A 27,223-nucleotide genomic window follows, 5' to 3' on the forward strand; every position below is an offset into this window, starting at 1 on the left:
ATGGATAGCCATGGAAATGAAGGCTAGTGGTCAATCTAAGCTATTGACCCCTACACCCATCATAGTGGCAGGACCTCTTGAAGAGGTCACATTTTCCCAGACAAGTGTGCAAGCACCTATTGTACTATATGCAACAGTTGTGCAACAACAACCACCAAGTAATCTAGTAAAGACTATGGAAACACCTACACCCAGGAAGTCTACAAGACTTGAAAGGACAAAAACTCCTCCTAGGAAGAGATTCAAGCAAACAACAAGTGGTCCAATAAAAAAAAGAACTTTTTAGATTAGTTCCTTTGAATCAAAAGAAGAAACTGGTGATAGACCAATAGAGCCAATTGAGCAGGAAGCTAAGACCTTAGTCAGATGAAAAGCATGGAAACCCAAGGTAGAAAATCTCAACATGAAAATTATTAATGACAACAATTTTGCGCAATTAAATAAATACTATGAATTGTATAATAATATGGATATAAGATATCTAGAGAATGTTGTAGTTAGAAATATGATTCTTAAAGATAAAAATTTTGATAGTATAAGAAGACAGATACCTAAAGACTTGTATAATAGATTGAGAAATAAAAAAGTAGAGTAATAGAGGAAGATAAGAAAATAAGAATCAACATGGTGAAAAAGATATGCATTTTAAATTATGAGGAAGAGATAAAAAAAGTTTTGAAAGGTATAACACCTCTATTGAGAAACAGAAAGAAATTCATTCTCCTCATGGGAGGAAATTATGAAGTGAGCAAGGAATTTGAAAAGGCTATAGTTACATATATGTCTACTATGCCAAAGAAGAGTGCATAGACATAAAAAACAAGCACTATATCAAAAAAGAGTGCAAAGAAGGCAAGCCCTATGCCTAAAGAGTTTGAGGTGTGTATGCAGATAGAGGAAGCTAGTCCTATAGTAGGAAGTCCACCTCACAGTTTTGAACAACCTACAATAACACCAATTTCCAATGATTCACTGCATATCACCATTGGTAGTGAATCTATGTAGATAAATAACACCAATGTGATAGTTGATAAAACTAAGGACCCATTCAAAAGTTTTGATACAAGCATTGTTGGCAATATTGTTGACTATACTAGCTCATCTGATGAAGAAAAAGATTAAGAGCCTAAGGAAGAAGATGCACCTTCTACGAAGAAGATTGATCCAAGAATTGAAGTAGCTACTTCAAGTGTGCCCTCAGCAGTAAAAACAACACCCTCTACACCACTTACTCAAGCATCAGTGGTCACAACAAGAATAGTTCAATCAAATGAAGAAGATGAAGCACAAAATCTCATATCTTCTTTAAGTAAATTTCTTGAGAAGAAAAAATCAGTCAAGTCCATTGAAAAGACTTTGACTTTAGTTTTGGACAAAATGAAAAAGATAGTAAGCCCTGTTGACACCCCTATAGATATTTAACAACATGTAGCTATTCTATGCAAAGCTTTTGATGATGAGTTCTCAACACTCTCTAATGTAGCTACAATTCAAGCAAAAATAGAGCATGATGGTAAACTCCTTAATACCATGTGTACTAATATGAGGAATGATATATAAACCTTGAATGCATGCATTAAGGCATTAAGATAGTGTATAGAAGAAGGAAAACAAGCTTATGCTAAGTGTAACTTGGCATATATCCATCTTCAAGAGTTTGATGATTGAATCAAGGAAAAGATAACTGAGCTTCAAAAGCTCACTGACAACTTTCTGAAGTAGAATTAGAAGTTAAATATCATTGATCATACAATGCAAACACTTCATGACAACATAAGGGAAATCTAAGCAGAGAAAGAGAAATCTCTAAAGAGATTCACTCTTCTGAGAGAACACTTGTTCCCATAGGTAACATTGCTACATAATTAGCTAGATGAATGCTTGTCAGCAAAATCTTCATATGACAAGTTTTTGGCTATAGACTTGAATGCAACAAAGTTAGCTGCATATGCTTTATGTGTGCTAATCAATGTATTTGATACACTAAAAGAAAGTAAGAAGAAACACTTTGCACAATTGAAAACCAACTTCAATGATTTCTTTTCCATGTTTTGATATGGCTACCACATTTTGATAGACTTTCCTTTTTTGGCACCTTTATCATTGATGTCAAAGTGGAAGAAATATGGAAAATTATAAATTGTAATTGTTGTAATTGTAAGGGGGAGAAATAAGGGAAATTATAGTAGTAATTTTTTCTAACTTTGTAATCAAACTTATAAGGGATGTAATCTTTTCAAAACATGTATATAATGTTCTACTATGTTATGGTTTTTTTTAAAAAAAAAAAATTGGAATGATAGCATGTTTGCGACTTAGCCAATTTTTCCAAAATGTTGCCATCAATGCCAAAGGGGGAGATTGTTGGAAATTTTTCCAATCAATAAAATAAGGTAAGTAATATGGTTTTCATTTATGGAAACATATTTATTTTGCAGATTAGTCATGTTTATTTGTGAAGGAAAATTGTCTAAGTATTAGACAACATTACAGTAGCATGACAAATTTGATGATAGAAAAATATTCCCTTAGAATATTCTCTTGTGTAGTTAATCAGAGATGCATGAAATCATACTGATGATGTATACCAGTGCACATTTTTGTATGACCAATCGAGTTCAAGTTATGAAGTAATTAGTAATGCAGTGATGTTACAACACAGAATAGAGCATATCAATGGAATGTGTTAAATGACTTGATTAATTTTTTTAATTATTATTCCTTTGTGAGTCAACTCTAAGGATGTGATGTGAGCCGACTAAAGGAATAATTTACCAATATGTTTGGCATAAGTAAAGAACTTCATTTGCAAAGTTAAAATGTATTAATCTAATGATGATATGAAATCAGTAATTGTAAAATTGGTATGATCTTGTGAAATGTGAGTAACAAGTGAATGTGATGTTATGAGTTGTGATGTGAAGCAATACTATGTGAGATCTGATGCAAATTGATATGTGCACATTCATTCTTCTTATGAAGAATTGATAATCAAAAGATTTATGAAGTATAGTAAATAGTCCAGTATTGTATCCATTCACTTGAAGAACTTATTGTATAGTTGCATGTTTAGGTAGTGTCCTCTTCTTGCACATCCTTGTATATGATCCAACAACTCCTAATAGGGTTTAGGTGTGTAACAAGGCCTAGTCTCCTAACAGGGACTCGAGATACTATACATGCTTCATAGACTCTTAACAAGGTCAATATCCTTAACCAGATCCTTTATATAGTGAATCATTTTGTGGGCATTATTCCCACTGGGGTTTTCCCTTGGCTAGGGTTTCCTTAGTTAACAAAATATGGTGTTATAAGTTCTCTTCTTGTGTGGTTGTTCATATTGTTTAGCACTATTGGTCCTCTCTCTTATATGGAAAAGTAATTAATAATATATAGTTATGGGTAAAAAGATTGAAAATACTGATTCACCTCCCCCCCCCCCCCCCCTAGTATTATATATTTCTAATAGCAATAGCAGTTAATTGTTCTAACATTGTTTGTTTTAAACAATTGTTGGAAGGAATGAAGATAGAGATCAATGATCAATACTCATATACTATGATAACACTAGTGCAATCAACATATCAAAGAACCTAGTGATGCATATAAAAACAAAGCACATTGCTATAAAATATCACTTCTTAAGAGAGTTGGTGCAAGATAAAGAAGTTAGATTGTAATATGTTAATACAAAAGAATAGATTGTAGAAATATACACCAAGCCATTACCTAAGGATGCATTTTTGTATCTAAGAGGTAAGCTAGGGGTCATTCCCCTATCTGAAACTCACTAAATAAAGCTTAGTAATGCATCAACAAGAGCTAAGTTGATGATCAATTAGTTGGTGTAGAATTATCAAGGGCGTATTGAAAATGAATCAGTACTTAAGGTATATTGATATTAATAGAGTTGTTGTCTTTGGCATGTGTTTTCAAAGAGGGAGAAGTCTACTATCATATCTCATAGAAATTTTTGTCATTCCAAAGAAGAATTTTTCTGTAAGAGGGAGAAATTTTTGTGAATGAACTTGGTAAAAGTTGTTGCAGACAAAAGAAAAATCCAATGAAAGGAAGAGCTCATACTGATAGAGGGATTTCTCAAGAATAAATCCAAAAGTTCATTATGTTATGACATGTTGTGTTGCCATCAATGCCAAAGAAGGAGATTGTTGGATACAATTGATTAATTATGTATTTTCTTTGATGTTACACAAATGTCATATCATCATTAGTTAGTATATGTCAAGCTCACTCAAGTAGTGAAGACAATTTTCTATATCTACTAAGCATTCTTGTGATTGCCTAGTTCAAAAGGCAATGTCTATTGAGTTCACTTGGGCATCAAAGGAAATTCTACAGAAGATAAGTGTTAAGAAAACTCACTTAGTTAATGAATGAAAGTTGGATGGAACTAGTGGTAACCAAGCTCACTCAGTTGCCAAAGGATCTTCACAAGTTTGCAGTGTTAACCGAGCTTCTTTTGGTTAACACAAGATATTGCTTCTGAGTTAGTTTCTACTGAGTTGGGTTAGCTAATGAAGGGTTTTCTTATTTTGGCATATTAAGCTTAATTGATTTATCTATTGGTTCTAGCTGACTAATGTGATGAATACTAATTGTTCTAACTTGTATATGAGTGGACTTGACAATACAAAAATATATTTATAAGGTGAAGTTGTGGATTTAAATTGTGCAAGATGTGATGAATGAATTGAATATTTTATGATGAAGAGAGGAAGCAAATTTGAAGGATAAGCAGAATGTCCTTGTGAAACAGAAAAGTTATATTCGATCAAGAAGGACCAAGTAAAAGCTAGAACAAAGATCTATAATCAGTAATTCAGTTGCATTCAAATCATGTCATCTCTTTGTTACTCTCTAACCATTGTAGTAGTGATCTAAATCTCCTAACAAATTTGGCTTAACAACTATTTGTAAATCCTCTAACAAGATGTCAGTTCTATTGAATTGTCTCAAGACCTCTAACAAGGCCACTCCTAATAGGGTGATTAAGTCCTTTAACATGGTCACACCTAACAATGTGTTTTGTAATCTTTAATAGGTTTGGCTATGAAAATAGTAACTAGTTGCAATTGGTGGTTTCTCCCAAATTGGGTTTCCACATTAAATCCTAGTGTCAAATGTGTTCATGCTATTTTTCTTTGTGTTTGCAACTAAGTTAAAGGAAGGGTAATCATAGTTAACATTTAAAGATTTCCATAATCAATAATTACTGAGTTATAGCATTTTATGTATGCTTACCAAGCACCAACAATATTCAATTTTTAGATTGTATTTTTTGTACTGACATCTAAGGGATCTAGGATTTATTTTAGTAGTAACTAATTCACCTCTCCCCTCTCAGTTACTCCTCTTATATTTACAACAAATATTATCAAAGTTTATATGAAAAAATATTGTATTCCATAACCAACTATATGAAATAAGATGAATACATGAGCAAAGGAAAAGGTAGAGTAGGAAAGTGTGAAAGATAATGATGTAGGGGCATCCTAGCCATCACATTATCCTACTGATTCTCTTGGTTTCTGCTGAGTTACAAAAATTATTGAGTGCTAGTAAATTTTTAGTCATTCCCGAGTTGAAGTTATCCCATCTCTTGTTAACATACTAGTTAGTGTGTTATCCCATTGATGTTGCCAATTTTGACCGAGTGATCTTTCAAGTGCCAACTTGGTTGGTTGCAGTGTTTGTTGAGTTGTAATGTGTGTCGAGTATTCCTTCATGTGTGGAGTGTTCCTATTGGTGCTAAGTTTTCCTATATGTGTTGAGGACCAATATTAGCTTTTTTTGTCTATTTCTAGTTTAAGCTGACTTGACATGTATTTAATTTTTTGATGGGTATTCACTATTTTTTGAGAGATGACTTGTGGCTTGGTTATACTTTTAATGTAAGGGTTTTTTAATATGGTAATTTGTAATAGGCCAACTTGTGGCCATGCAAGTATTTAAAGGGGTCTTAAGTAGAGTCTTAGGCATTATGATTCAATGTTGGATTATGGTTCAAGCATGGAGATGTAGAGAAGCCTAAAGAAGTCATTTTAGTTAAGGGATCTTACCATGGAATAGCTTGAACATATAAGTTTGCATTTGAGTTTGAAGATTTTTCCTTCTTTGAATTATGTTTTCTTCTTTGTAATGGCCATAACAAAGAAGGTTGTACAGCTAGGCATGTTGAATGTAAACTTCTTGATTTGAATATATGAAATATTGTCTCTCTGGATCTGAATCTAATTCCTCTTGTTCATTTTCCATTATGTATTTTTTTGTCAGTTTTTGGATTAGCTCATTTTGGGGTACAACCAGAATAAAGTTGCATTAGGTGGTATCAAAGCTAAGTTGTTCCTAAGTATGCAAGTAGATTGTCAAAGTGTGAGGTAGTTTGTACCAAGACCTTGGTTGGGTGAATTTTATTAGAGAAGGGTTTTGATTTTGGAAGTCCTAGCTAGTTGACAATTTGGTGTAGGGTTGTAGATCTGTGGATTTGGCCTGCACTTGTAGAGGACTCACCATTCATTTATTGTTTGTATGTGTAAAGATGGTTCTTGGAAGGAGAGATGCAGATCTAGAATTATTTTGACATGTTGAGGAAACTTGCAGTTAGAGTAGAAGCTATTGAGTTTGTGCAAGACCATGGAAAACATCTTGATGATGTTAAGAGCAATGAATATGATTCTTTTTGGGATGATTTACATGAAAGGATTGATGATCTAGAAGAGTCTAATTTGAGTTGGCATCTGAGGATTAGAAAGAAGGTTTGTTGGTCAGTTAAAGAGATTATGAAGAGAAGAAGATAGATCATGGAAGTACATGATGATTTTTTTGAAATGGAGGAAGTATCTTTTCATTTTCATGAGTAGATGGATAGATCTGACATGGAAATTGTAGAGCATCTTGTTGTATGCAATGATATTACTAAAGAGGAGAGTTTCACTTATGTTGGTAAGGAATTGGATGTTGTTATAAAGAATGATGTTAATGTTGGAATGGATGTAATTGTGGAATTATCTACTACTGTTGTTGCTCATCTGGAGTTATATGTTCATTTTGTTATGAATGATGTTGATCTTGATGTTGCTTGTGGTAAGAAGATGGATTTACTTGCTAGTAATATGGTTAAGGGTTTTAGTGGTGTTATTGATGTGGATTTACATGATGCTATTATTGTTGATATGGGTTTAAACTTATATGTTGCTACTAAGATGCTCAAGGATATAGATGTTGTTACTAATGTGGATTTTCATGATGTTGTTGGAAGAATGAATATACAAGTTATTTCTATTATGGCCTTGTGTGTTGCTACTATAATGGATCTGAGTTCATATGTTGTTTCTGATAGGGTTTGTGATTTAAATATTGTTGCTAATTTGGTTTTCATGTATGAGGATGATGTTATGGATGATGTTAATGATAAGTTGCAGATGGAGCATTGTGATTTTTAGTTGATTTTGTATGTTGATTGGTTGGATGAGATTCTAATTTTTGAATGGATGAAGCATAGATGGTTGATTTTCAAATTCGATCTCTTTTCTTTGATGGAGTGGAAACCTTTTGTGAAGATGAAGATGAGTATAGATTTTATTTTAGAATTAAAATGTGGGACACATTTTTCTATTTACCTGGGGAGTCTGATGTAGGAGCATCTAAGGTCTTTTTTATTTACCCTGGTAGTCTAATGCAGGAGCATCCTAGCCATCATGTTATCCCACTAATTCTAGTGGTTGTTACTAAGTTATAGAAATTACTGATTACCAGTAAAGTTTTAGTCATTTTCAAGTTGAATTTATCCCACGTTCTATTAACATATTGGTTAGTGTGTTATCCCATTTATTTTTCCAGTTTTGACCAAGCGGTCCTTCAAGTGCCAAGTTGGTTGGTTGTAGTGTTTGCTGAGTTGCAATGTTTTTCAAGTTGTAATCTATGTTGAGCATTCCTTCATGTGCTGAGTGTTCTTATTGGTGTTGAGTTTTCTATATGTGCCAAGCTCTAGTATTAGTTTTTTTGTGTCTGTTTCTAGTTTAAGCTAACCTGGCACACATTTATTTTCATTATGAGTATTTAATATTTGTTGAGATCCAACTTGTGGCTTGGTTATGAATTTAATGTAAGGGTTTATTTATTTGGTAATTTGTAATAAGCCAACTTGTGGTTGTGCAAGTATTTAAAGGGGTCTTGGGTAGAGTCTTAGGCATTATGATTTAATGTTGGATTATTGTTCAAGCATGGAGATGTAGAGAAGCCTGAAGAAAAAATTTTAGTTAAGGGATATTACCATGGAGTAGCTTGAAGATAGAATTTTTCATTTGAGTTTGAAGATCTATCCTTCTTTGAATTATGTTTTCTTCTTTGTAATGATCGTAACCTAGAAGGTCATACAATCAAGCATGTTGGATGTAAACTTCTTGATTTGAATATATGAAATATTATCTCTTTGGATCTAAATCTTGTTCCTCTTGTTTATTTTCTATGGTGTATTTTTTTGTTGTTTTTTGGATTACCTCATTTTGGGGTACACCTAGATTAGCATTACATCAGATAAGCTACAAAGAACATCTAACCAGAAAGGATCTAGAGATCAAGCCAGAACAAAGATCTAAATCTACAAAGAGAGTTGCTTTATAAATAAGGTCAAATTGTTGTTACCTTCTAACCATTGTAGCAGTAAACAAATCTCTTAATAGAGTTAACTTAACAATCATATTGTAAATCCAATAGCAAGGTGACATTTAAAGATTGAAGTGTTTGATAACCTCTAACCAGGGCACTCCTAACAGGGTGATCCAAATCCTCTAACAAGGTCATACTTAACAATATGTTTTGTAACTATTAATAGGGTTGCATCCTAATAGGGCTCACTAAATAGAAGATTGATAAATATCGTACCTATTTGCATGGTGGTTTTCCCAAATTAGGTTTTCACATTAAATATTGGTGTCATATATGTTCATGTTATTTATTTATGCTTTATGTTTTTGTAGTTAAGTTACTAAAGGTTATAATAGATTAATAATCATAATATTTCTTCATTAACCAAGTGAAAATAGTATTATAGTGTTAACTAAATTGGGAAATATTGCATGATTAGGGAAAAGTTTGAATTGACATCTAGGGATAGGGAATTATTTTCTTATAATTGATTCACCCCTCCCCTCTTAGTTACACTTACATTTCCAATGATTGGTGTTAGAGAATTTGGTGCTTCTAGGAAAGGTTTTAAGGAAATAGCTAAAGATCAAGATGTCTTACAGAAGGGAGATTCCCAAGCTTAACGAAGACAACTTTTCAACATGGTAGGAATTGATGAAGCTACATCTATCAAGAATCAGTCATATTGGTCTATTCTAATTGGAAATAGATATGTGCCACCACCTAAACCGATGACTATGGAGAAGATGAAAGAAGCAAAGGATCACAATATAACAATGATTTATAAAGCTTCATCTCTAAACTATTCTAAATTTGATGAGTTTAAAGATTGTCCTACTATATTTGATATGTTGGAAAAGCTACCAAAATTTTATGGAGGTGATAAAAATGTACAAAGAGCCAAGGTAGAAAGCTTAAGAGGAAAGTTTTATTGAATTAAAATGGAAGATGGTGAAAACATTGTCCAATACAGTGAGAGAATCAAAGAAAGTGTGAGTGTAAGAAAAGCTATAGGATGGAAAATTAATGATAAAATAGTAGTAAAAAGGGTACTAAGAAAACTTCTTCCTAATTGTGCAATTAGATTTTCAACAATTCAAGAGATAAGATGAAATCCTAAAAATGATATAACCTTGGATATACTTGTGGGAAGATTAATTTCTTTTGAGTTCGATAACTTTAATAAATATGCTCCAACTTCTAGCAATCTTGAATCTACATTCAAAGACAAACTAACTCTTGGCAAAAAAGAAGGAAACTCAAAAGGAAAATAGGTTGACAGTGAAGAAGAAGAAGAATTAGATGAAGACCTTGAAGTCATTGAGGCCCTACTATAAAAAAGAGTAGCAAAAGGGAAAGGAAAATTCAAAGGAAAGATTCCATTGATTTGTGTCTCATGTGAAGAGGTTGGTCATATTGTTGCAAGATGTCCAAACAAAGAAGATAAATATGAGGAAATAAATAGTAGGTTCAAAGGAAAGAAATAATTCAAAAGCTACAAAGACTACAAAGACAAAGGTAAGAAATCTCGTTACATTGCCAAAGATTTTGATATTGATGATGAAGAAGAAGTAGTTTATATTGTTGTTAAGGATGAATCTAATAATGAGGGAAATGAAAAGATGACACTTATCTCTCATCTTAAAAAAAATGATACAAGGATCATAGTGTTGGAAATATTCAAGACTATGCTGAGTTACTAAGAGGGGAGAGGTGAATTAGTAACTTATAAAAGTTTAATAATTTCAATTCTTAATACAACAAACCAATTAGCATTTAATCCATCACATTTGATCTAACTGCATGCATGAGAAACTATAAATATGAAAGCATCCACAACACTTGAACACAAAGATTTGGTGACCCAAAAACCTTCCAAATAGAAAATAAAATTGGGGTGGGGATGACACCCACAAACTTTAGTAGTGCAGCATAAAGTTGGCCTATTAAGGCTTACATTGATCACTTCTAATGATCTACCCTATTAGGAGCAAATAGGGCTGCTAGGTCCACCTTGTGAGAGGATTTACAAACATACAATGTAGTATGCACTTGGTAAAGAGATTTAGAAAAGACGGTTAGGTCTACCTTGTTAGAGGATTTTGACTGGTTCACCTGTTAGGATGAAGTAGTAGATCTCTAATTTGCAACTAAATTTGTTGATAGAGATTCCTTAATATACTAATCACCTTTTTGTGATAGATTTTTCACTACTGCTCCTTGTACTAAAATGGTCTTTATAATTCTTTATTTTTTATATTCATAATACATATGTTTTCACTTTTGCATTGTTGCACTTTCTTGCTATTTCTTACATTTCCCTACATTGGATATGATACAATACATCACATATATATACCAATTCAATTTTACAAAATTACAAAGTCAACCATGACACAAGTTAACACAAATATTACAAAGTTAGCCCACATGAAGACACTCAGGTTCTGGAGACTGACTCAGTGAGGTTCTAATACTCAGCATCCACTATCACTACTTGGTAGACATAGAAGCTTAGTCCATAATAATCACTTTTCAAGTAGTCTTGAACTCGGTCTGCACTGGTGACTCAATAGATATTGTGCAACTTGGTAAAAACTGAATCACTTGGTTACCGTGAAGTAGCTTGGTTAACACTAGCTTCACTTCACCTAAACTTTGAACTCGATAGATACTGCAATGCTTAGTAAATATAGGCTTCACATCACATGAACTATGAACTCAGTAACCATTTATAAACTTGGTATACACTAAAACACTTAGTTTGAACTGTTGAACTTTGCACTAGCTAAATCTGCTTGGTAACCATTGAGATTTGTTGAAAAGGCTCAGTAACAACTATAGAAGCTTGATGGCTATTGAATTACATGGAAAACACTGTAAACTATTCAATGAGATTACTAGCTATACAGAATCTAAATAAGTGTGTGTCACTAATAACAAATTTGACTGATATGTCAACAATCTCCCCCTTTGGCATTAGTGACAAAAACACTTATTAGCCCAAAACTGAATACCTTGTATTCATTACCATGTGATACTAGCTTGGTCTATTTTGAGATTTTTCAAAATTGAAACAATCTCCCCCTTTGGCATTAGTGACAAAAACACTTATTAGCCCAAAACTAAATACCTTGTATTCATTACCATGTGATACTAGCTTGGTCTATTTTGAGATTTTTCAAAATTGATCTTTGTAAGGTATATATAGAGTATTTCTTCACCATAGCATATTTCTCCCCCATACTATGTGTTCTACTATGTACATATAACTTTTCTCTCATATAATAACATATTTCTCCCTATAGCTTTTCTCCCATATCTCATCTCTTCTCCCCCTTTTTTGATAGTAATGCCAAAGATCTATTCTAACATATTTACATAGAGACACCAAAATGAGATAAGAATTTAGAGTGTACCTTGAGGGTAATTGACAAAGTTTTATTCCAATTTTCTTGCAATACCTTGCATGTATGAATGGAAATTTGCACTTCTACTAATAATTCAATCATGTGGTCAATAATAGAGAAGTTGTTATATGAATCAGGCTCTTTGAATATACAATGTGTTTCTACATAGAATCCATGACAAGAAGGATCATATTTTGTATATCAACCAATGTTGAATGGATCCTTGCTTCTTCTCTTAACAAATCTGCTTGCATATCTGACAAAAATATGATCTTCTTAAAATGTGCAAAGGTTGAACTGGGGTCAAGTTTTAGCTACTGAGCACTTGCTTTAAGATCAATATCAATTTTGGACAAATTGTCCTTAACTTCCTTGGTATACTCAGTGAATTCACATAGCTTTGCAAAAAGTGATGACACATTTGAATAGGACACCTCAAGATTGACCAAAATTGTTGAAATCTCAACTTGATGAATAGTTATTTGTTGAGCAATGTGCTCAAGCACTTTATTATTGAATTTCTTTTTAGCCTTTTCAACCAATTTTTCTTGTCCTTTGTTGTCCTCTTTGAACTTTTGTATTACCTCTCCAAGCTGAAATAGAATAGGTTGACAAGAATCAACCTCAATTCCAATAGCCTCAGTCAAAATATTCTTGGAATCATCTATAATCTTGTACTCTTTGTCTCTTTCCTCTCTCAATCTTTGCTACTTGGCCTTTTTTTGGAGGAGTTCACCAAATATGTGCATTTGGTGTACAAAAAGATTGTAGATATCCCATTTGGGAATTTCTATTTCCTCATCCAAATCTATATCTTCCTCTATCTCTTTTCTGTTCAAAAATTTTGTACTTGGTTGAGCCTTAGGCTCAACTATCCTTGCACTTATTTCTTTAGTACCCAAAATGGAAATAATAGTGGACATACTTGGGCTTGCAGTAAAAACTGTATAAAAACACTAACTAGTGGAATACTTACAAAGGTGCTAGAAGAATCCAAAATTGATGAAGTCAAAATTGTAGAATCCAAAACTAAAGTAGACAAAACTAGAGAGCTTACCATGGATGCACTCAAAATTGAAGAAGTCAAAATTGAAGAGATGATGACTAAAGAACTTAACTTGGTAGATAAAGAGGGAGTTTGCAACTTGGTTGATGAAGTGGAAGTCACTTCTATCAATGATATGCTACGATGAGTTGGGGCAAAGAGTGATTGGACATTTGATGTATTTGTAGTAGTCACAACCAAACTTGCTAAAGCTATCTCCATACTTGATGTAGTCAAAGGTTTGCTTGAGGAGTGAGGAAGTGAGGCAATGACTGCAATAGTGATCTTGAGTGGATTAGTCTCCTCACCATCTTTCTTATCTTCCTTGGTAGCTTCTTCACCTTGATCCTCTTCATCTTCCTCATTATCAAAATGAGTCACTTCTTCAACATTTTCTTCCTAATCTTTCTCCTTATCTTCTATTTCATCAACATCCTTTATTTCAATTGGATATTCACTTGGTTTATGAAGATGATAAATGTTCTTCCAAGTGTTTGTAGCATTCTTAACTATATGCTCTATATTCTTAATCAAAACTAAATAGGTATTAAACCTTAGAGTCATTTTATCTTCATTTTTCTTTAAAGACTCTTTTACCTCAACACTTGATATGCTCGGTAGTAACTACCTCAGGGTTTGTGCATATATGTCTTTTACTATTTGCATGGAAAAATCCCATCTTGGCTTTATTTTCTCTAGCAATTCATTAGAGATTTGAGAGGTGATCTGGTCTGGTGAGCACCTCCATTTACCCATTTTTCTCAGCACAAACTCTCAACTTATTTCTGCTCTACCTCTGTCCTTGTCTCATATTTCAAAGATTTGAAATTTCTTATTCTAGCTCCTTCTTCCATTTGCTTCAAGTTTTCCTCAAAGGTGGGTGGAGGTCTACTGAGTATAATGTCACTTCCTTTCTTCCAAGACCTCTTTGTGAAGACTATAATGGATGCCTTTGTAGGCTTGGTGATGATCACCTGGCCTTTTTTCTTCAAATTTTCTTCTTCTTCTTCTAATTCTTCTTCATCCTCTATCTATTCCTCATCTTCACCTTTACCCTCGATTAACATGAGAGGTGCACTAGATTTCAGTTTGGCTATCCTCCTCTTCCCTTTGTTAACCGCTTGAGGGAGATTTATTTCTAGCTCTATTCTTTCCTTAGCCTCTTCATAAGTACCAAAATAATGGGCCTTGGGATCAATAGGTTTATTGACAAGGGTTTGATGATATCCTTGGTCTCATCAATATTTACCTCATAACTAAGAGGCTTGACCCACACAACTCTAGGCTTAACTACCTAGATGTATACCTTGTCACAATGCTCCATAAAGCACAGATCATCCTTGTAGTCCATATTTCTTACATTTATGATAGTTGCCTTCAAATTTAGATTTCTTTTTGCATTCATTAGCCCTATGACCTATCTTACCATAGTGACTACAAGTAGGTCTTTGATTATTTTGAGCACCTTGTTTGCAAGATTCACCTTCTTCTTTGTATCTAATTCCTATTTTCCTTTTTTCCTATAGAGGTTTTTCTCATTTAGTTGATCCATGTCTTCTTGAGATTTCATCATTCTTTCATTGATTTGCTTCTCAGTGTTTAGGTCATTTCTCAATCTTTCACTAATTTTTTTTTTCTTTTTAGATCTCAGCTCATTTTTTATTCTTTCATTGATTTGCATTTCAAAATTTAGATCATTCCTTATTCTTTCATTAATCTATATTTGACTCATGATTTCCTCATTTGCATTGGAGAGTTGATCAATAAGGTCTATATGCTAAATGGATTGGTTTTGGATCTCATTGTTCCTTCCTTCCATCTCTTCTTTTATCTTGTTTCTCTATTCCAAGACTTCACATAACCTTATTGACTAAATTTCTTTTTCTCTTTTCAGCTTTCTTACTTCTTCTTGCAGGGAACCATTCTTCTCTAGGAGTTCTTTGATTACATCATTTGAATTACTTGAAGGATGAAAGTCTCTATTTCTTTATTCATTGTAAAGATGATCATTCATCTAATTTGCAAGTTCTTTTCTTCTTTTCAGGGATTGGGAAGGTTTCTCCTTAGCTTTCTTGAATTGGCCAATGTCCATTTCCAAGTCCAACTTTTCATTGTCAATAGTTTTACCAAGTTTGAATATCTCCATATCCTTGATCTTTTCTAAAGCTGTTAAACTTTCTCCTAAGAACCATAATGCTTTGATACCAATTTTTGGAAATATTCAAGACTATGATAAGTTACTGAGAGGGGAGGGGTGAATCAATAACTTCTAAAACTTCAACAAATTCAATTCTTAATCCAACAAACCAATTAACATTTAATTCATCACATCTGATCTAACTACATGCATGAGAAAATGAAAATATGAAAGCATCCAAAACACTTGAACACAAAGATTTGGTGACCCAAAAACTTTCCAAATAGAAAGTAAAATTGGGGTGGGGATGATACCCACAAACTTTAGTACTACAACATAAAGTTGGCATGTTAAGGCTTACATTGATCACTTCTAATGATCTACCCTATTAGGAGCAAATATGATTTCTAGGTCCACCTTGTGAGAGGATTTACAAACATAAAATGAAGTATGCACTTAGTAAAGAGATTTAGAAAAGACTATTAGGTCTACCTTGTTAGAGGATTTTGATTGGTTCACCTATTAGGATGAAGCAGTAGATCTTTGATTTGCAACTAAATTTTCTGATAGAGATCCCTTAATGTATTGATCACCTTTTTGTGATAGATTCTATCTTCACATCACCTAAACTACAAACTCGGTAGATACTGCAATGCTTGGTAAACATAGGCTTCACATCACATGAATTGCAAACTCGGTAACCATTGATAAACTTTATATACAGTAAAATGCTTGATTTGAATTACTGAACTTCACACTAATTGAATCTACTTGTTAACCATAGAGATTTGTCCAAAAGGCTTGATAGCAATTGTAGAAGCTTAGGGGCTACTAAATTACATGGAAAACAGTGTAAACTATTCAAGGAGCTTAGTAGTTGTACAAAATCTGAATAAGTGTGTGTCACTAATAACAAACTTGACTGATATGTCAACACATAGATAGTGGTTTCTCTCATCACATGACTAGTGAAAAAACTAAGTTTGAACATTTAGAACACTATGATGGTGGAATTTTTACATTTGGAAACAATGAACCATGTTATGTAAAAAGAAAAGGAATCACAAATTTAACTAAAGTTATCAAATGTGAAAATGCCTACTGGGTTGAAGAATTAAGACATAATATACTTAGTGTAGCATAGTTGAATAACATAGGATACAAGTTAGAATTCATGAATGGCAAAGCTAAACTAATGAATGGAAAAGGAAACCTAGTTAGGACTTGTAATCAGACAAAAGGTAACTAGTTTTACCTAGACCTCACTGAAATTACATGTTTGTTGGCTCAGATAGAAGAAAGATGGACACTTGTAGGAAAAATGACCAATTTCATTTCAATTCAAAAAAGAAAATACTTTCTTACCTTTGGGTTTTTTCTTTACAATTAGTGAAACAAGATCATCAATTTTCCTTTTTCATTCCATCATTTCTCCCCAATCTTTATCACAATCACCACTAGTGCTTGCACTTTTAGTTAGTGCTCTTTTATCATTATGTACACTAGCTTTGAAAGAAGATTGAACCCTAGTAAATGTGTCTTTCAATTGACTAGATCAAATTCTTGCAATTTATTAATAAAAGTCTCTATAAAATTTAGCCATTAGTAGAATAAATTGTATTTATTATTTTTATAAGAAAGAGATTAAAGATCTTATAATTTTGCAGCATAACTCATCTTTTGATATTGTTTCTCTAGAGCCTTTTATTTCTATAATAATCTCAATGATTATTTTAATATGCAACCTTAAAGATTCATCTTCTTGCATTCTAGAACTTTAGAGTATATATTTTTAATTCTAGAACCTCTCCTTCCTTTTGTATTTATTGCCTTCATAAAGTCTTTTTTATGATCCCAAATTTCAAAAGAAAGTTGAAGATTTTTACCTCAACAAATTTTATTTCTAGATCTATAGAGACTAGTTCTTGTCTTTCATATACGTCGCAAATAAAGAGCTTCTTTTCTTTATTAGTACATAAGGGTAGATATTTTCCTTCCTTCACTAAAATTTTAGTCTTTGTGATCAACAAGAAGTTAATCTTCATGTAGATCAAATGACTTCTCAACTTATCCTTTCAACTTTCATAGTTGTCTCTATCAAATTTTGGAATTTCCTTCCTAAATGCCATGGATTTCCTCAAGATGCTAATATTCCTTAGAAATGAGGACCCAATTCTCTGATAAAAATTGTTAGAAGGTGAAGTCTACACACATAACTAAGAGGGTGGGGGGTGTGAATTAATTGGGAGAAAATTAAACTTAAATCCAACTTTGATAACAAAAATAATGAAGCATAACAAGAGATAAACCATACATAGTGACATAATGAGTTGTTAATTGGGGAAAAATTTGATCAAACAAAAAATCATGAAGGGGATGATACCTACAAGATAGTGTACTAATATAAATGTTCATTGTGAAAGGATGTAGCTCTATTTGGAGCCAAATACAATACAATTAGTACAATAGTCACTATTAAAGGATATATCCATATTAGGAGACTATTGAACCCTTTTTAGAAGGTTTAAACCTTGTTAAATGATGATGGGAAGATAATTTAACTCATTGTCCATATTTTTTCAATCAACGACAAAGAGTGGATCATTAGGATAAAAAATCCAATAAGCTGAATTATTCAATACTGCAACTCAATTGCCAATACAATTCCTTTGAGGCTTGATATCACCAACCAAAACCATCTTTTATCTCCTTTGATTAAATTTGCATCCTTTAACATCCACATCCACATAATTACCAAAAAAAACCATGAATACATCCAAGTAAAATATATTTCCTTTATACCTTATCCAAATAAATAATTAGGCCAACATGTTAAGGTTTTCCCAACATAAAATTGTTTACATGGATCTTACTAAGGCATACACACCTTCTTAAAAATTATTAAAAAAATTAAAATAAGGTTCCCACATGCTTTGATATTGTTGGCTCTTGAATTACCAACTTTTAAATAACCTAATGATATGAACAAATACATCTAGGGGAAACTAATTCTCATGTTCAACATATCTATTTAGACACCGGGGCCAACTATAAGGCTATGTTCCTTCTTCTTTAGGATCTACACAACATAGGCAGGTGAATCTTAGAGTCATTCATATGGTACCAATTTCCAAAACATACTCTTGAATCTAGATAAAACCCTTATTTCTCCTATACTTATGCAATGAAAAAGGCATGCAGTAGAAAATTGCAAAAACCTATGAAATTCACAAGACGAGTGAGGGCATCCTTTCAAATCTTAAATAAAAAGGGAAAATGATAATTTATTTAAGTCTAGTATCAACAAAATCCAAATATGCCACAACAAGAAAATGTTGACCCTGTAACTGATCAATGCCTTATCTATTAGGCAATTCCACAAATTACTAACACACATCCATGGAAATCATTATTATATCTCATGTATCAAGACCCCAAATCTATCCTATCACTTTATGAATTAGACATCAGTGTTCATAAAAACCCTCATACTCATACTATTGAAAATAGATTGATACAAGTTAAGAATGTGTTTCAATCATTGTTTTGTCACTAATGTCAAACCTACTACTTGTTGGTAAGACAATTTCTTAAATGATTTGAGTATTATCATTTATTTGATTAATAAAGAGGATTTGATCAAATGAGGTAACAATAGAGCCTAGAGGAAAGGTTGAGCTATGGTATGAAAAAGAGTACAAGGAGCAGTTAAGATAGTGATGTTATAGCTCATTGTTTATCTACTTAAGGTTGCAAAGGATGGATACACTGATTAAGTTCAAAAGAACAAGTAAGATGAATTGAGTCTATCAAGCTTAATAATCTGTATAGTAGGTGCCAAGAAATGCTACTTTAAGTCGAGCAGAAAATAAGTTGGAGCCAAGAAAAGTCAAATTTTAGTGTATGCCAAATGATATAGTGTAAGTCGAGTAAAGTTTAGTTGATGTCAAGAACTAGTAAACTTTAGTTCGTGCCAAGTAATTTGATAGTGGATGTTGAGTAATGTAGTATGTGATGAGAATCAGAAGCAAGTTAATCCTAAGTGACAACATTATGAGAAAGATCATGAATTTGAAGAATCTAAGATGACAAGTTTGATTTCTTGGATTGTGTGAACTGTATGGAATATAAGCTTGATGAGTTAGTGGCATAGAATTTAAGATGAATTGTTTTGAGGCAAATTCAAAGAGGATTGAAGGAGAAATTTATAGAAGGGAATAAAATGAAAAGATGGGCATATTCATTGAATCCTACCTAATCCTACCTAACCCTAAAATGAATGATAGAGGATGAACAAAAAAATCTTAATTTTCTATTTATAGAGATGGCTAGTCAGAAGCAAAGGTTATCATGTGTGAGAAGCTAAGGAAGACAAGGAGTCTAAGGTATTGCTTCATTTAGTGACCAAAGAGAAGAGACTATTATTGGAAAGAAAAGAAAGAAGGCTTAAGGGTATGGATGCTTGAAGGGTGAACAAGCTATCAGAGCTAAAATGTGTGAAAGTGAAGTAGAATGGAGGATTGAAAACAAAGATCTATAATCTACAAGTGTGTTGTAAGTTGTTATCAAATCAAGCCTTACTATTACTTTCTAATCATTGTACTAGTCTAGGGTAAATCCTTTGTATTAAGGTTGACCTAATAGTCATTTGTAAATCCTTTAGCTAGGTGACATTCCAAATGAATGATCTAAAGTCCTCTAATAAGGCTCACTCCTACTAGGGTGATTAAAATCCTCTAACTAGGTCACATTTAATAGTATGTATTGTAACCTTTAACATGGCATCACTTCAAAAGAGTGAGAATGAGTAGCATGTTATTGATGGTTTTTCCAAAATTGGGTTTCCACATAAAAGAATTGTGTTAAATGTGCTATTGAATCAGTTATGTTTCATGCTTACATTTCTGTAAAGTTGATTTGACAGTAACCTACAAGTTTAAGTGATTGTATGATCTAATAGATGCATGCATGATGAATATGTTTTATGGATATGGGTTCACTAAGTTGTGAAAAGTTTTATTTGTACATCTAGACCTTGGATAATTGATTTTCCATCTTCTTAAGAGGACTAGTTTGAAGGTACTAGAAGAAAAAGATTAAGATGTCAAAAAGAGAGGTACCCAAGCTTAATAGATATAAATTTCCTACATGAAAAAGTATAATGAAGCTACACCTAGGAGGTCTTGGAGATCATGCAAAATATACTATCATCATAGAGCCTATCAATCCTACTAGAGCCCTAACTGCTGAAGATCTAAAAAAGAAGAAAGAACACAACTAGGCAATGTTGGAGATTTCCTTTGCCCTAAGTTATACCAAGTTTGATGATATTAAAAGTTGTGATAGTACAAAGAAAATGTGGGATGCTCTTCACACCATTTATGGAGGAGACACAAATGTTCTAAGAGCTAAATCTGAAAGTCTTAGTGAGAATGCAATAAGGCAAGAATGTTGCTCAATAATGCTCTAGGATAAAAGATGTTGTTAATGAAATAAGAGGAGCTACTAGTAAGATAGATGATGAGACTGTACTAAGAAAAATTTGGAGAACACTACTACCCATTTATGCTATTAGAGTTTCTACAATACAAGAGCTTAGATGTATACTAGGTTCTAATCTGACTCTTGAAGGTCTCATAGGTAGTGTTAGGAATAAGGTGTCTCAACCTTGTATAATTCCTATTCTTATTATTTGTTTTGTAAAATGTATTTCTTGCAAATAATGTTGATGTGTCGACATCTTGAATTGTGTGTAAGGAGATCATGACTAAAACAGTTATGATAGATTCCTATGACATATAAGAGCTATGTTAGGAAGATTCAATGACATGTGAAGACATGTGGCAACTAAGATATTTGAGTACTGTACACTCTACCCCAATAGTGGGGTTCGGGGCATCGCCCCAAATTTTTTTTTTGGGGTTCCTATTTTCTCAGAGAATGGTAAAACCCTAATATGGTTTACCTTTTGGGAGTAGCCCTAAAGTGAAGTGCATGTTATAAGAATTTTTAGGGTTGCAAAGAGATGCAAAAAAAAGGTGTATTGTTGGTACTACGAGTAGCTACTAGAGTCTTCTGTTGTTGATGTTGAGCTTGCATTGCAAGTGTATTGTAACCTTTTGTTGAAGATAATACATTGTGTAGGTTTTGAAGGGGTGGGGTTGTTTTACCAAAAGGTTTTTCCCCACCGAAAAATCTTTGTGTTATGTGTTTCTTTCTCCATCTATTTTCTATATGCATGGTTGGTTGCAATATTGGTGTTTACATGATATTGAATCTGTAAGTGTAGAAGATTTTAATAGGATTTGCATCATACTTTCCTTATGAGATTAGTGTAGGAAGCTGTTTCCGTACCTGAGTTTCCTTACAAGTAGGCTCACTACTTTTGATCCATCTAATTCTGATAACTTCTAATCTAAAAATGTTAAATTTTCTTTCAAAGATAAGATGTCATCGAAGGAACCTAATGAGAAGAAGAATAATATAAAATATGTTTCCAGTGAAAGTGATATAGATGAGGAGAATGTAGAACAACTTGAAGCACTACTAGTAAGGAGATTTCATAGAGGTAAAGGAAAATTCAAAGGTAAGTTACCTATCATGTGTTTTAATTGCAATGAGGTTGATCATATTATTGCTAGATGTCTAAAGAAGAAGAATTAAAAAGATGGAGACAAGTACAAAATTAGGAGAGACGAAGACAACAAAGATTATAAAGAAAAAGACAAGAAGTCTTTCTACATTTCTGAAGAGTAAACTAAAGATGGATCTGACGATCATGATGATGAAGTGGTGTATGTTACAATGAAGGATGAATATAATGAGGATGAGGAAACTACACTAGTGTCTAGTGTGAACAAGAATGACAGATGGATCATTGATAGTGCATGTTCACATCACATGACATGAGATAAAAGTAAGTTCATTATCTTGAATTATTATGATGGAAATAGTGTAAGGTTTGGTAACGATGCACCCTATCTAATAAAAGGAAAAGGTTCTATCAAACTCAAAGAATATTTTATGTGACAATACTTATTATGTTGAAGGACTTAACTACAATTTTTTGAGTGTGTCACAACTAAATAGTTCAAGTTGTAAGGTTGAGTTTGAGAACAAGATTGCTAAGATATATGATATTGATGGAAAACTAATTGAAAAAGGTGATCAAACTAGAGGTAATATATTCTACCTTGATATGGATGATGCTACTTGTCTAGTTGTAGAATTTGATGATGTGTGGCTATGGCACAAGAGGTTATGTTATGTTAATTTTGATAACTTGATTAGTATCAGTAACATGAGAAGAGTTAGGGGTTTTCCTAAATTAAAGAAACCTAACAATATAATTTGCAAACAATGTCAATTAGGCAAAATGGAAAAGTCTAGTTTAAAGAGTAAGACTCATACCTCAAAAGGAATATTGAAGATTGTTCATACTAACTTGTTTGGACCAATTGAGATGAAAATATAAAAAGGTGATAAGTACATTATGCTATTCATTGATGATTATTCTAGGATGATGATAATTATGTTTTTGAAATACAAATAAGATGCTTTCCAAATGTTTAAGTGATACTTAGTAAGAGTTGGGAAGAAAATAGGTAAAATTTAGAAAGGTTTGAGATATGACAGAGGAGGAGAATTTACATTGAATGAGTTTGAGCTTTTTTGTAATGATGGATGAATCAAAAGATAGACATCTACCCCTAGGACCCCTCCACAAAATGAAATTTTTGAAAGGAGGAACAAATCTATAATGGACTGTGCTAGGACACTCATGATGGAGAAAAATGTTGCTTTGAAATACTAGAGAGAAGCTATAAGTACAACTATATATACCTTGAACTATGTGCAAGTTAAGAAAGGTACTCACTCAACACCTTTTGAGCTATGATATGGATACTCACCTAATATAAAATATTTTAAGGTATTTGGAAGAAAGTGTTATATTCTAAAGGATTTCAAGAATCATAAATTAGATACAAAAATTGAAGAAGGTATATTCCTTGGCTATTCCACAAGAAATAAATCTTATAAGTGTTTAATTACTAAAACTAATAGGGTTGTGGAAAGTGTAAATGTGAAATTTGATGAATACATAGAAGTACATGAAGTACATGAGGCTAAACCTATGAAGGAACTAGATGAATATAAATCATTTGTATATTATTATGAAGGTTTTCCTATTAATGAAAATTTTGTAAATCAAGTTTCAAATCAACAACAAGTTTTAGTGACTGCCAAGTCACATACTATGAATTCCAAGTTGCATTCAGGAACCAAGCTACATTCAGGTGCCAAGTTATAGAATGAAGTTGAGGCACATTCTAATTCTAAGATTAGTTTAAATAAAAGAGATGTCAAGCTACCTAATAGATATGTACATAGTGATTCAAAATTTAAGAGACCAAATGAGAAAAATGGAGCAGAACCAAGATTGTCTAAGTATGTCAAGAGACATCACACTACTGCACAAATAATTGGAGATAAAGATGCAAGATTAATGAAAAGGAACAAGTTGAGAAATGATACATGTTTTCTTAGCATGAATGAACCTAAAATAGTGAAAGATGTCTTAGAAGATGTGGACTGGAGTAAAGCCATGAAAGAAGAGATTGAACAAATTGAGAAAAATAATACATTGACTCTAGTTGCTAGACCAAAAGATAAAAATGTGATTGGAACCAAATGGGTGTACAGAAACAAGTTAGATGAAAATCATGAAGTCACAAGGGATAAAGAAAGATTATTTTGTAAAGGATATGCACAAGAAGAAGGGATAGACTATGCAAAAATATTTTCTCATGTTGCAATATTGAAAGGAGTAAGAACTCTACTTGCTTACTTTACATACAAAGGTTTCAAAGTTTATCAAATTGATGTTAAATCTACATTTTTGAATGGTATATTAGAAAAAAAGGTTTATATAGAATATCTAGAAGAATTTATTGATGCTAAAAACAAAAACATGGTATGTAGACTACACAAAGTTTTATATGGTTTGAACCAAGCACCAAGAGCATGGTATGAAAGGATTCAGAATTATCTTGTGAAGATTGGGTTTGAGAGAACTGGTGATAACAACAATCTGTACTTGAAGATAGAAAATGGCAAAGGTATTTTACTATCTTAAATTTTTGTTGATGATATTATATTTGGAGGTCAAGATACTTTATGTAAAGATTTTGCAAATGAAATCAAGAAAGAATTTGAGATGTCTATGTTTCGAGAGGTCAAGTTCTTTGTGGTTTTGCAAGTACATTAGATGAAATATGGTTTATACATTACTCAGTCAAAATATGTAAAGGAGATATTAAAAACTTTTGGATTGGAAGATTCTAAGCTAGTAAGCACACCTATGGTGATAAGATACAAATAGTCTAAGAATGATGATTCAACTGAGGTGAATCAAACATTATATAGGTCTATGATTGGAAAATTATAATATGTAGTACACAACAAAACTAATATTACATTATCTATTGGGATAGTTGCAATATTTTTTGTAAATACCAAGGAGAATCATTTGATGGCTATTAAGATAATAATGAGATATCTGAAAGGAATAGAAGACTATGGTCTATACTACAAGAAAAATTAGAAATTTGAATTGAGAGTTTACATTGATTTTGATTGGGTAGGAAATATTGATGACATAAAGAGAACTAGTGGAGAAGCATTTTTCTTAAGAAAAAAGCTAGTTACATGGACTAGCAAGAAACAAAACTACATATCTCAATCTATTGTTGAAGCAAAATATGTTGGTGCTAAGGTAAATTGTACAAACATTGTATGGATCAAACTACTATTCAAAGGTATGAAGGAGGAAATCACTAAACTTGTGATACTTTATTGAGATAATACAAGTGCTATAAATATATCAAAGAATATTGTGATGCATACAAAGACTAAGCACATTGCAATCAAGTATCATTACTTGAGGGAATTAGTTTAAGATAAAGAGGTGAAGATGGAATATGTTAATACAAAAGAGAAAATAGTTGATATCTTGACAAAAGAATTACCTAAGGATGCTCAAGAGTAGCTAAGAGGTAAACTACGGGTGATACCCCTATCCAAGGCTATTTAAGAAGCATGAGAAGTACCCTACATCAAAGAAGATGATTGACATATGTTACACATTGATGTAGTGGATCTTAATTTAGGAGTTTCCTAAAGTAATCAAAGAGCTAGAGCTACAAATTAGTCAAAAGCTAGGTGATAGAGTGAGAAACTGAAACTATTCAAATTTGCATATTAAGATGACAAGTCTTTGGCATTGTTGTCAAAGACGGAGAAAGAAAAAAGAAAGAGAGAAATACAAAAATCCAAAAAGGGAGAAACACATATACATGTAGAAGAAACATGGAATATATACTCAGAGGGAGATAATGCTGAGGGAGATATAAGAAGTGATCAAGAGGGAGTCATAAGGATGAGTTGATTGTCTATTGATTAGAACATAATTTTTTAACCTATTCAAAAGATGAAAGTTGTTGGTAGAGGGAGAGATTTCAATACAAGGAATTATTTTCTTTTTGGTATTATTTTTGGTTGTACTGATTAAGATTGGTTTTCCATCAATACCAAAGAGGAATATTGTTGAAAATAGATTTATAGAAGTATTAGAATGTGTTTCAATCATTATTTTGTCATTGATGTCAAACCTACTACTTGGTAAGACAATTGCTTAAATTATTTGAGTACTATCATTTGTTTGATTAATAAAGAGGATTTGATCAAATGAGGTAACAATAAAATCTAGAGGAAAGGTTGAGTTATGGTATGAAAATGAGTACAAGGATCAGTTAAGAAAGTGATGTTATAGTGCATTTTTTATCTACTTAAGATTGCAAAGGATGGATACATTGATTAAGTTTAAAAGAACAAGTAAAATGAATTGAGTCTTCCAATATTAACAATCTACATAGTAGGTTCCAAGAAATGTTAGTGTAAGTCAAGCATAAAATTAGTTGGAGTCGAGAAAAGTCAAATTTTAGTGTATGCCAAGTGATACAATGTAAGTCGAGTAAAGTTTAGTTAATGCCTAGCACTAGTAAACTTTAGTTCATGCTAAGTAATTTGATAATGGATGCTGAGAAATGTAGTATGTACCAAACCTCAAAAGTAAGTTAATGTTGAGTGACAATATTATGAGAAAGATTGTGAATTAGATAAATCTGAGCCAACAAGTTTGATTTGTTGGATTGTGTGAATCATATGGAAGATAAGCTTGATGAGTTGGTGGCACAAAATTCAAGATGAACTATTTTGAGGTGAATTCAAAGAGGATTGAAGGAGAAGTTTCTAGAAGGGAATAAAATGAAAAGATGGGTAGATTCATTGAATCCTGCCTAATCCTACCTAACCCTAAAATGGACGATAGAGGATGAATGACAAAAGATCTTAGTTTTCTATTTATAGAGATGGTTGGTTAGAAGAAAAGGTTATCATGTGTGAGAACCTAAGGAAGGCAAGGATTCTAAGGTTTTGCTTAAGAGATTGCCATTAGAAAGAAAAGAAAGAAGGCTTAAGGGTATGAATACTTGAAGGGTGAATAAGCTACCAGAGCTGAAGTGTGTGAAAGTCAAGTAGAATGGAGGACTCAAAAAAGAGATCTGTAATCGGTAAGTGTTTTGTAAGTTGTTATTAGATCAAGCATCACTATTACTTTCTAAGCACTGTATTGGTCTAAGGTAAGTCCTTTGGATTAAGGTTGACCTAACAGTCATTTGTAAATCTTTTAACTTGGTGACATTCCAAGTGAATAATCTAAAGTCCTCTAAGAAGGCTCATTCCTAATAGGGTGATTGAAATCCTCTAACCAGGTCACATTTAACAATGTGTATTGTAACATTTAATAGGGTTGGCCTTTCATAGGGCATCACTTTAGAAGAGTGAGAATGAGTAGCATGTTACTAGTAGTTTTTCTCAAATTAGGTTTCCCTGTAAAATCATTTT

The sequence above is a fragment of the Cupressus sempervirens genome, chromosome 10 (assembly GCF_028749045.1).
Source record: "Cupressus sempervirens isolate cs-2001-9-10 chromosome 10, ASM2874904v1, whole genome shotgun sequence".
NCBI lineage: Eukaryota > Viridiplantae > Streptophyta > Pinopsida > Cupressales > Cupressaceae > Cupressus > Cupressus sempervirens.